General features: G+C 41.9%; 1 protein-coding gene across 10 annotated transcripts in view; it reads right to left on the bottom strand.

The window, feature by feature from the left end:
* The window catches only part of LRRC7 (leucine rich repeat containing 7), a 491,781-nt gene that overhangs the window by 187,542 nt on the left and 291,268 nt on the right, over positions 1–12,971 (bottom strand). The gene's annotated exons all lie outside the window — the stretch shown is intronic.

The following is a 12,971-nucleotide window of genomic DNA, read 5'->3' as shown; positions in this document are numbered from 1 at the left end:
ATACAATAAATATAAAATACGTGTGTTGACTGTTTACGCTATCATTAAGGTTTCTAGTCAATGGTAGGCTATTAGTAGTCCAGTTTTGGGGGAGTCAAAACCCACACGCAGATTTTCAACTGCCTAGGGTCCTGGTGCTCCTTTGTTCAAGGGTCAAATATAATTTGACACCAGTTTACCTTTCTGATTTTTTTCTGCTTGCAAAACCCCATACATATTATAATGATAAGCCATTTATGGCATTCTAAAAAACTCTCCAATTCTAAGGGAGCCATTCTCTGACAGATTTCACTTTGGAGGTCATGAGACTAAATTGGGCCCCTTTAATGTATCTCAGAGGACTCCTCAGATTACAAAAAATGCAATTGAGAATAATCGCATTTTAGAAAAAGGAATCTTCAGAGAAAGTCTTTGTTACAATTTCAGTCCCTGAAAGAATATTGTCATTAAAAAAAAACTGTCATAATTTTTATAGAACACAAACAACCCCCCCCCCCCCCAGCTTTTGGTGTGTATGCAACCAATACGAAGTAGCTCACGTGTAGCCGACCAGTAGAAAATACTCTTTACAAATCCAGGGAAGGGATGCAATGCCATATGGTGGCCACAGGCAAGTCGCTAAAGGAGTAAATCCTACAAGTTCTCATCACATGGGAAAACAGTTTCTTTGTCTCTCTTTTTCTTTCTCTTGCATCCATATTGGATGATGTATGCCAACTAAACTCAGCCTGGTGATCATTTCACGCTATGTGGATTATTATCATTCTATACTCCTTATACTTACACAGTGATGAATGTCAATTATATCTCAATACGACTGGAATAAAACTGAAGAAAAAGCTTTTTATAAATATGGATCGTACTATGTTCAAATAAAAGGAAAGTGAACTTAAAAAAAAATCTATGGAAATTAATTTGTCCTAGAACATCAAGCAAATAGTAGGTAGCATCTGTCAGAGCTCTGCCCCCCCCACCCCCACCCCCGTGGTGTAGAAATAGCACGGAGGAGGCACCTGCAGGCTGGGAAGAGAGCCTTGCTGGGAAGCAGGGTCAGCCAGCACTTTGGGCTTGGACCTCCCAGCTCCCAGAACTATGAGAAATAAATTAAGCCACCCCGTCTGTGGTTTCTGGTTAAGGCAACCCAAGCTGCCTAATACAATATCTAATAGTTGGAAATTGTAGGCTTGAGTTATTTTTTTAATTGGCAGCCCAGCATCTGGCGTTTTGGTAATTGCTGCTTGAGGAGTCCTGGTAGGAGGCAAAGTTTACCTACTGAGCAAGGAAAACGGAGCCCTGACAGCTGACAGCTGGTGGCTAGCGGGGCTGCTACCCACTAGGCCTGGGATTTCCCCACTGATCACAACTAATTTCATAAAATAGCAACTTCAGTTGAGGGCTCTTTGTGGTCATGATGGAACAGAACAAATGGAAGACAACCAGCAGCTCCGGCAACCCTCCATTGCCCTGGTCTCCTGGTGAAAGATACTAAAATCTCCGCTGGCCAAACGCCCCGTCTTCAGAGCCTTCCCCATGCAGAGAAGACGACCGTGTTCTTGAACCTTCTCCAAGATCCCTACAGAGGCCTTCTAACGCCCTCTCACTGACCCGCTCCGTGGTTCTCCATGGTTTGCAGCCTCTCTTGCTGTAGCAACTAATAAACCGAATGCTGGTTTGTGGGGATATTTGGTGTCTTCACCGGCTGCTCATCAAAATCCTTCTCAGAAGCCTGAGGCCTGGCTTTCAAGGCTCCCTGGCATCGGCGACTTGGGCACCTGGTAGACACGCCGGACGGCGGGCTCCTGCACGGAAGCTACTGGACCTGAGGAAACAGCGGGCGGAGCAGCAGCAGGAGCAGCAGCTGCAGCAGGGCCGGCACCTGGGGTCGGGCCTGCCTCCTGAGCTCCACTTACTGTCTTCTGGCCGAGTCCTCCACGTCTGCGATGTCCTACCGTGGAAGCCTTCCCGGGCCGAAGTCGCACCGAGATGGTCACCGTGTCGCTAAGGAGGTGGGTCCTGCAGGCGGCCCGCGCGCTGCGCCTACTCGGCGGCTGCTGCCTGGACTACGGGGGCCTCCCGCCGCACAGGCTCCCGAGCCCGGCTCCACGCTCCGCTTCTCGTCTCCTGCACAGCATCCTCGGGTCGCACCACGAATCCGCACTTTCTCGTACTGAGCACAAGCCCGTCCCATGCCCAGGCCTCCTCCGCTCTCTCCGCGGTCCTTCCCATCGAAAGCAGAAACCCACGACCGATCGTTCACCGAGCCCTACGGATTCTTCTGTCTCTAAAATCTATTTCTTCTCCTTTCTATAGGCCCCTCCACAGCTCGAGCTCACAGCTTTCTCCACGCAGGGGTTATTTCCACGGCTCCCTCAACGGTCACCGCGTCATCCATTGTGCCCTCCGTAACCCACTCTCCACACAGAAGCGCAGAGATGGCTTTAAAATGCAAGTCATGTGATGTCATATCAAAACCCTCTTTGGTTCCCCTTTGCCAGAACAAAGCTGCTTCCAGAATTAAAATTCACGTGACACTGGAATGGCCAGAAATGCTCTTGAGTTAAGAATTCCAGTTGTGCCCTATAGAACGCGTATCGGTGTCCATGCCTTTGTCCAAAAGAGATCCTTTCTGGTCTCTGTTCTAAGCAGAAAGTGCTTGTGCTAAAAGGGTTAAAAAAAAAAATCCTTGCCATCCCTGTAGCACCACGGCTTGATTCTACGAAGCATCTACTCATTCATTCAACAAATATTTATCAAGTATCTACAATATATTAGGCCTTATTCTAAGATGCAAGAATATAGCAGAAAGTAAAACAGGTAAAGTGTCTGCCCTCATGGAGCTTCTGTTTTAGTGAGTGGACATGAATAAGGAAGAAATAAGCACAAAACGTAATACATCACGGGGTGGTAAGTGCTATGAGGAAATAAAACATGGGGAGAATGATTGAGAGCATTTGGAGGCTGCTATTGTGTAATAAAGTGGCCAGAGAAAGCCACTCTGAAGAGCTAACATTTTGCCAAAATTCAGAAGAAGACAGAGGAAGGTAATGACATAAAGTAATATGTATAAATACAAAAGCCTATACTGAATAAAAGCATGAGTTCGGGAGTTAGACTGGGATCAGTCATGAGCCCTGTGATCTTGGACAACATATTCACCTTTTCTGTGCCTCAGTTTCCCTGTTTGTGAAATGGAAACAATGTGAGTACCATATTGTTGGGTCGTGCATCTTAAATAAGTTGGTAGATGTAACGTGTTCAGAAGACGCAGCAAGTACTCAGTAATAGAAGTCATTATTATTTTGATAAATGTCTGCGAAAACAAAGAGTTGAGGTTAGGAGGAAAAACCTTCAATATCAGACTCAAGTCAGTAATTCGTAGCCCACAGGAGAAGCAAAGCCTTCGTAGAGCCTGAATAATGAAGACTCAGACGCCAAGCTTGGGGCGGGTGCCCAAGCAACCGTTCTCACGTTCATCCCGGTAGTCACTGCAAATCTACTGCGTTCCAAGCACCACACCAGACTATGGACACAAAAACGAGAAAGGTGGACATTGTCTTTTTCTCCCCAGAAACTTTACAGTGTAACCGGAAAGACACACAGTAAAACAAGCAATCACAGTAAAAGGTATAAAGGTCCTGGTACAGGATGAACAGGGATACTCTAGGAGCATGTAACTGGACTGGAAGGAAGAGCTATGAAACAACAACAACAACAACAACAACAAAAAACCCAGACGTGCCAAACAACATATAGAAAAATCTTCTGGATCAAACCAAACCATTTCATTAGCCTCACTTTTATCCTTTTAATCAAAGTATAAGATACCTATAAAAGAATACATAGCAGGAGCATAATTCTCACTAGATTTGTGTATGCTGGACTTGTTGCCCACGTAATTAATATCAGGATGAAGAAACGAAACCTTCCAGAGTCCAAATGCAGGCCCCTTCACGCACCCGCTCTTTCACAAGTCACCACCTCACCTCCCAAAAGGGAACCACTACCACGGTGTCTGATAGCATAGACTGGTTTATGCCTCATGTTGTATTTTATAGAAATGAAAATCTATATTATATATCCCTTGTGCCCAACATCTTTTCCTAAACATTTCTATAGCGACATGAATATTCATAGTGGCCTACTTGTAATAGTTAAAAAAAACTGGAAGAAAACAACTCATACACTATCCATAATGAGGTAAAAAAAAAAAAAACTGGTATATTTCCACAATGGAATACTACTCAGGAATAAAAATTGACAAACATTACAGCATGGACAAAGAAAATAATTATGCTTAGTGAAATATGCCAGACCAAATATATCTATATCTATATCATCTATATCTATGTCTATATATCTATATCTATCTATCTACTCTTATGATTGCATTTATTTAACATTCTGGAAAATTCAAACTCATCTGTAGTGAGAGACAGCAGAATGGTATTTGGGTGGCGAGTCGGTGAGCAGTGATTGCGGGAACGTTTAAGGATGATCGGTGTGTTCTCTATCTCGAGCACGGGGATGCTTTCACCAGGGTATATATTTTAGGTCTTATCCTGGGGTACACTCTAGGGATGCACAGTTTATCAGATGCCAATCACATTTAAATAAAGCTTTTTTTAAAAAAGGACTTCTGGGTATTTTACTGATAAGTATCAGCAACATCTTTCTGAATTCAATATGTATTCAAATCTCTAGAAAAAATATATCCTCCCACATCTTCACAACTTTCATCCGGATCTGGGTGCATCCTCCTCGGCGGGGCCACGGCTTCGGGGTCGGGCTGCCAGGTTCAGATGCTCGCCCTCCCCTTCCCCGCATCGTGACACGGGGCACGGTGTCACCTTGTCTCGGTTTCCTCGTTTGTGACGGCGATGAGGACACCTGTTCCCAAGGGCTAATGGGAAGGCTGCAGGTGTTGGCAGAGGTGAGGAACTTGGGACCCCATGAAGGTCAGCAGCCACGAGGACAGTTAGGATCCTGGGGTCTGTCTCAGGGGACACTAAATGGCCAGAGCCTGGCAACGTTCCCCAAACTGGGCTTATCTTCTCTACTGACATGACTCATGCACCACTGTCCGAAGCCCTCATCAGCCAGGCTCCCTTCTGCGTCTCCAAGGCCCTCTCTGACAAGCTCAAGCTAATACCACCAACCCCCCCCACCCCAGTGGCCCTGCTGGAACTTTCTATGATTCATCCATTTCCCACTCATCTACCTGCTTGTGCCCAGGCCTTTCCCTTGCCTTAGAGTGTCGCTTCCAGAGAATCAAGAACTCCCTGAAGGGACAGCCTAGATCCCTGAAATTCTCCACACGTGGCATAGTTCTCCCCGCGTTCTGAGTGCTCCACAAACGCTGGGCAAGTTTTCCCTGATTCCAATCCTCACTCTTTCACTGGCTTTTCTGTTGCTAATGTTAAACACACTGATTTCTCACCCTGTCCCCGAAGCTCGGTGTGGACTGCATGGACCATTTTGCACTTCTGTTAGAATTACGGGGTCCACATTGACTGCCCTTTTTAAATCCTCTTTTCCCCCCAGTCTTCCTTTATAATTAGAGATGCCCACATAAGCCTGTTAATCCACAGCGGCCTGATGACAATGATGTTCTTCCGCCTTTTCCCTAAAATGTTATCCAGTTTCTCTCCATTTTTTTCCCCTAAATTGCAAAATGCATACTGATTATCTGCATCATAGAAAATAAGGATTTGATTTTCAAGTATGAGAAACTTTGTATTAAAAAGTCGATTTAAAATTTTTATAGAATAGCAACGCCTTGACATGAGAAGCTACAGTTTCTGTACTCATTAAATCAAGGAATACTGAAGGCACATTATTCGGTAATTACTGTATAGAAACATCCTGGACTGCTTAACTGTCTTTTATGGTAATTACCATACAAAACAATTTATATTTCAAAGTTCCATCAGTTTGTGTGAAATCCTTCCGTGAAGCATGAACTTACAATAAAAATTATGACTCTAAAAATTCATCCTCAAGGAGAAACATAATATAGAATTAATATGTATCAATAAATAGTATAAGCTGACCCGAAAATCAGCACATTGCCTGTGGCACAAAGGATATTATTTATATGGTAGTAAATAACATTACAGTTCCGATTAACTAAAAGGGAAATATTTTTATGCCTTCCTTACCAGGCTAATGTGCAGGTCAGAAAAACGTATTCTTAAAAGCATTTTTTTTTTTTTTTAGTAGGCCTTGAAAAATGTAATGCGCGTCAGCTGTATGAGGTATTGTTACCTTTACAATCTTACATCTTAGGAAATGAAAAATAAGAAACCACTCTCATTTTAAAAGTTTGAAAAGATAAAATGGACAGTTATGGACACTGAGCCATCAAGCAAAGATACGATGAGCATCTTACATTATTACACATAATCTGATACTCTTCTAACCTTATGAAACTCACTGACCACCTCCTCAAGGTATCATTCTGAGGACAGAAGGTTAATTTATGATTCCAGAACACAGAAGCTACCCTGACATACATCTGAAGAGGACAAGCAATTCTTGTCATGTGTGATGAATACCTCTAATCTACTAGAAGTATTAATACAACTTGATTTCTAATCAAGGGCGGTGGAGGTATACCAGTCAAATGAGCAACATCAGCATAAATAATCCGAGATGGCTAAAAATATAATTTAAGCAAACTATAATCTGTGGGCAAACGGTGAGGATGGTACATGATGGAGTACCAGAGGGAGAAGTGGCTTTGGATGCAGGGTTTGGATGCAGGGATATCAGTTTTCCCATTGGTTAAAACAGTGGGAACACAGACCTTACACAGTTGTTACAAGATTTAATGAAACCGTGTTTGTGGGTAGACAGTCTTGCATATCCACCAGTCCACATTAGCGTCCCTTCATTATCAACGAACACAAGGCCACTTGTAGGCTAAATCAGTTTTGTCTGGATTAACGTTTTATTAGAAGGGAAGACGAAGTCTGAGTTGTAATGCATATGACTTCACGCATCTGCAGGTCTATCCGAGTGCCAGATGCTTAGAAGAGATTTAAAAATAAGTGTCGTACTGTGTTTAAATACATCAATTGCTTTATTTACTAGGACGTTGCACTAACATGCATTTTCTCTTAAGTTTTTAACTCCTGCCATGAACACCAACTCTTTCTTGTTACTCACGTAGTTAAGGATCCTTGACTAGCTTGCCAACTAGTCAGATCCGAGTTCCTCAGTCTACCTTTACACTCCACTGTTCCTTTGACTTATTTCAACCATCAGAAAAATCAGAGCTTTCCTGATTCCATTAATACACCCTTGGACACTTCTACATCCGTCATTTCCTCTGACTGGTCGCCACTGCTTCCCCCCAAGTAGTTGAAATGTAACTTTCCTTTTAAGGCCTAGACCCAATGTTCTCAAATCTGTCCTCTCCTCCTCCCTAACAGAAGTAATTTTTTTCCTCTCTCTCTCTCTCTTTCGGTAGGTGATACTTCCTTTCTATCTTTCTTTTCGTTCTTTCTTAGCTATACACACCATTGGCAAAGCCAGTATGCTAGCTACCCTGGGGGGACTAATAAAACACCAACCCTGTCCTCAAGAAACCTACAATTAGAAAATAAAGAAGGAAAGTACATAAGTAAATAATTAAAGTCTAGGTGGAATACGGAGGATGGAAGGAGAGAAGTGTAGGCCTCACATCCAGGAAGAAGTGCTGGATAAGGTCCCACAGAGTGTGCCTCTGATGTGTCCTGTCACTCCCCTCTAGCTTCCATACAAAGCCCACAGCAGACTATGATTCTCCTCCTCCGATAATTTTTCCTTGAAAGAATCTTCCAGTGGGACTGTTGTGTTTTCTCCTTTCAGAAAACAGAGGTAGAGGGAGAAGCTAAGTGGCCAAAGTGGAAGAAAAATATAAAGATGTCCATCTTATCCCAATGCACTTGGATGCATCTCTTTCTCTCCCCAACCCCAGAGGCTGCAAATATTTGGCCAACACCTCTGGTCATTTCACAAAGGAATATTAGTTATTTAGGATTTAAGTATGTTAATATTAGTAGTTGATCTCTTCTCAAGACCAGAGTTTGAGTTTTGTGCTGGTGGATGCTCCCTGTTGCTCTAAAAGAAGCAAACAAACACCAACGTTTCGGGTTCTAGATGGGTCTCATCCACCCTGGGCTCAGCTGGGAGATCCCAACTCTGGGGCTTAGGGATCCAGTTCCATTCCTTACCCCAGGATGGCTCCAGAGGGTCTCTGGCCAGAGCTTAGAAGTTGCTCTTCACCCCCAGAGGCCTCAGTGTACCACAAAGTCCCTCCAACGGTGGGGCATGGAGGGACTGCTTCTGCCTCTAGAGCACAGAGGTGGGATTTCCAGGAAGGGGGGTTTTCTGGGTAGGCCCTCTGGAAACCTGTCTTGGTTGCTTTGTTCTGAGATTCCAACCTTGCTTAGTTCGCTTGCTTCTTGGCCCGAAGCCAGTCATGCCATTAAACCTGGAGATTCCGTCAGGCTCTCGCACTGAGTTACTTCTTTGTTTCTGAGCTTGTCCTCCCTGGTGCACCCAAGTGATGGGCATATTCCAGCCAGCACTCTGTCTCTTTATTCCATTGGCTGCACTATACTCCTGTGATTTTTTATTTTATTTTATTTTTTAGCAGGTCATTGTCCATATAAGTAACTCCAAAACTTGCTTTATCTTCACCTATAGCACAGCCAGATCAGCAGGGCCACACTTTTCAGCTAGTGAGGTAAAGCCTGAAAGTAGGCCCAGAGAATGTGCCAGAAGCCTTATCTTACTTGAGTGTCCTCATAATGCCACCTACGTGTTTCCCCAACTGAACAGGAATTCCTAAACCAATCATGCAATTCTCTAAAAACCTGCAGTTCTAATCTCAGTGCAATGATCACATTGTCCCAAGTGGTTTTCCAAGGAAAATACAGCTCGTTCCAGGTTCACTTTTGAGCTTTTATACTTAAACTGCAGATGTCAGCCTGTCACGATTCCTTGGCTTTCTCTAAGGTCCTGCATTCTTCAGAGAAGTGATTTTAACTCAAAAAGCTAACAAGGGGGGGTGCCTGGGAGGCTCAGTGGTTGAGTATCTGCCTTGAGCTCAGGGCATGACCCCAGGGTCTTGGGATCGGGTCCTGCATCAGGCCCCCTGCGTGGAGCCTGCTTCTCCCTCTGCCTGGGTCTCTGCCTCTCTCTCTCTCTCTCTCTCTCTGTGTTTCTCATGAATAAATAAATAAAATCTTAAAAAAAAAAAGCTAACAAGGCTTGTGATATCTATAGATGGTAACCACAAAAGTCCTATTGACAAATATTTAGTGTCTACAAATACCTAGTACAAACCGTGAAGACAGGGAGGAAATAGATTTAGTCTTCAGCAAATTTCATTAAGATATCTTGACATGTTTCCTTCTACTTTCATATCCCCATGCATTTCTAATTCTTCTTCCCTGACTGAACCGTCTTCCCCTGCCATTCTGTCCTCACCACCTTGGTCCCTCCATCCCTCGTACCCTGCACACAATGGCCAGGCTCACAGGACCTCCTTCCTAGACGTCTTGTTTACCCAGAGTTCATAGTCTCTTTGGGAGTGAAATACTGTTCTGTTCTGTTGGTCTCATAACAATCTGGTGGAAACCGCAAAAACATTATGCTGAGTGAAAGACGCCAGACACAATAGACCACATATGTGATTCCACTGACAGGAAGTGTTCAGAGAAGGGAATTTATAAAGACAGTAAGGAGATTAGTGGTTGCTTGGGGCTGCTGTGGGAACTGATATCAAAATGAGGATGCACTGCAAATGAGCACAAGGAATTTTTGGTGGGGGGTGATGGAAATGTTCAACAAACACAAAATGTTATAGTGTGGTGGTGATCACAAAACTACAAATTTGCTAAAAATTATTGAATTGTACACTTAAGATGAGTATTATGTTATGCAATATACACCTCAATAAATGTGTAAAAAAAACCCAAAGGAATCTACTGAGTGGATTTTTTCCTTTGCTTCCGTATAGGGGCAGCTACCTGTGAATTCCTTAAATTTTATCCCATTACTCACAAATCTACATTACCATTTCTCCACTTAAATCTCTTTCATTAAAACATCATCACTGTCTGCAAAATGAAGTCTAACCACGGCATACAGTCCTTTCCATGATTATCTCCTCTATCCACCGATGGCTACTCCTTCCCCAGGCGTACTCCTTGCACATTTAATGCCTTGTGATATGTTCCTCTTGAAGTAATGCTCCTTTTCCTACCCTGCACTGGTTAAAAGACAATTTCTTGCCCAAAAGAATCCTTAGCCTTCATCTCCTTTGCAATTCTTACCTAAATTTTACCAATAGGGTAAGTGTTCTTTGCACTCTTTCTGTTCATTCATCACATTTCTATAATCCCATGTAATATGCCAAATTGTATATAATGCATAGGACTTGTCTACACCCCTTAGCAGACTACGATCGGCCTAACAGAAGGGGGTTTACTGTATCTGGCACCTCAGTTGCAAGGCTGTGGCACAAAGTAGGTCCTCAATAAATGTTAACTGAACTGGACTGAATCAAAAATCTGTATTCTCTCCAAAATTTACCCAAGCAGAGAGGTGACTAAGAGTTTGGTTTCGAGTGTCATATCCATATGTATCATAATCTGAAATCAAAGCACTTTGTATGTGGGAGGAAGGGAAGGCCATTATTGGTTTGACACATTTTTTACTTCAATGAGATTTTGAACAACTGTGTAATCTGTACATCCTCAGGCTATTCTAACCCTCTTCTGTTCTGAACCTATTTTTTACTGTAACAACAACCCTTTGCTGTAATTTCACCCCACTAATATTTGCTTTTTATGCCAGTAAATAAACATCAACTGTCTTTATCCACTCAACTTTATGTTGAGTGCTGGTGGCAGAAGCAAACAACGTAAAATAACACTTACAATACCTAATGGGACTTCTTTGCATTTCGTTTTTGACTAAAAATTGATAGGACAGCCATATTTTTGTGACAAAATTTAGATCTGCGCATTTCGCTCTAAAAAAAGTAGACATGGTTCAAAAGAAAATACAAAATGGTAGAAATCTTAGTAACATTTGATAGGAATAGAAACACAGGGATGGGCGAGTATCTGAAATTCTTCATGAACTCGCAGGAGAATCGGAAGATGCATCCTGCTTTCTGAGGCATTCCTAAGAGGCACAAAAACTGAACTTCATGAGATGTCAATAAGATGTTGAAGGGCAAGTCAGCGTTGTTGCTCACATGGTGGTCCAGATGCCTGAGAGTGTCACGTATCCCAACAGGGAGGAAAGAGCTCTGTTGTATACTGAATCCTGGAGAATGGACAAGCATATATTGTGCTGGCTTCTTCTTAAGAGGTATTTTTTAATCTTGTTTTAGTTTTTGTTTATTACTAAGCACATTTAGTCAAATTCTGGTTTAACGTGCAAATCCCACTATCATGAGTTTATAATCAATATATTTTTAAATGACAGCGCAAGAGGAAATCGTTATTTCAATAACTCCAAATGCATACAAACACATTTTGTCCTTTTAACGTTTTATCTAGTTTAAAGATACACATCTGGAGGCTAAAAATGATCTAACTATAAAACAAACACATTTAATATTGTTACGTTGGTATGTGTGAGTCTTCTCAGGGTAAGATTAGAGTGACGTAAACATTGTGCATGAATCTGTAGTCATTTAAATGAGTCGGGACGTTAACAGTGATGCACAGCACTAACAGTGGGCAAAAATGCATCAAGTATCGTATTCCGTGGTATTAGTTTACATTTTTACTTCGGTGATCACTTCTGCTGATACAGTCTTAAACCATTCCAGTTTTGACAACAGTTGAAATTCAAGTTACTTGTCAATTTTTTTTCTCATTAAGGAAAGTTCCCTTTATCCTACAAATACAAGCTTTCAGTTGTAATTATCATAAGACCAGAAACTCAACATGGCTTACTGCAGTGAGATGATGCCAACAAAATGATTCTCCAACAGAACTACTGCACATTGCTGCAGACTTTAACTGCAGCTCCGTAAGACTTGAAAATTTTAGCAACAGCAAGTCCGGTTTTCCCCTTGGAACACAACAGAGGCAGAACAGCAGTATTTCTTTAATCATTAAAGCTACTTCCTTGCAGAATGTTTTAAACAATCTCTAAAATGGTATTTGAAGGACATGGTTAAGGGCATATCATAAACCTACACTGGAATAGCACAATTTACTTTAAGCAGAGTCAGAGATTTACCTTGCTGTTCTGAGAACAGAACTTTCATCTATATCTGTATCTATCTAGAGATACAGGCAGTCTATGTAAGAATGACAGAAGTCAATTAACATAAAGCACACAGCTACAAGCAATGTTGTACAGTTAAAGTAGATGTATGAATCTTTACACACAGATTTTCGTAAGCACTCATGAAAAAAAAAATCAGCATTCACACCATTTTAACTAAAAAACCCCCCAACATACTTTCATATGTATATGTGTTTTTTTACAAAGGGCTATGCATTTTAGGACATCATTTTATTATCTCATATATTTTGCATGGTTAAAATACATCAAAACAAGAATACAAATCTTCAGAAGAGTGCATTTCAACTCTGTGGTGTAGGTTTGCCAAAAAAATGGCAGTTTGTAATTTCCTAAGTCACGAAATGGGATAAAAACAAAACAAAACAAAAAAAAAGGAAGAGCTATTAAGCTCAGTGTACCCTGCTCAGATGTTTTTAAGAAAAGAACTTTCTAATTATATTTAACCAAGCAACAGTTACAATAGAACGAGTATAAATTCTGTAGATCTTGTTTTGTTCCAACAAACAAATCAAGATGGGGGGTGAAGGATGACTATGTCGAACTGCACCAAGATGAAGCCCTCTGCAATCTGATTTCAAACTTCAAAATTTCAGTATGAAACATATCCTACTTCTAAGTCATATGTTTAAAGAGTTAAAAGTAGATGTACC

This window comes from Canis lupus, chromosome 8 (assembly GCF_048164855.1).
Source record: "Canis lupus baileyi chromosome 8, mCanLup2.hap1, whole genome shotgun sequence".
Lineage (NCBI taxonomy): Eukaryota > Metazoa > Chordata > Mammalia > Carnivora > Canidae > Canis > Canis lupus.
This window is presented reverse-complemented; position numbering and strand designations above follow the sequence as displayed.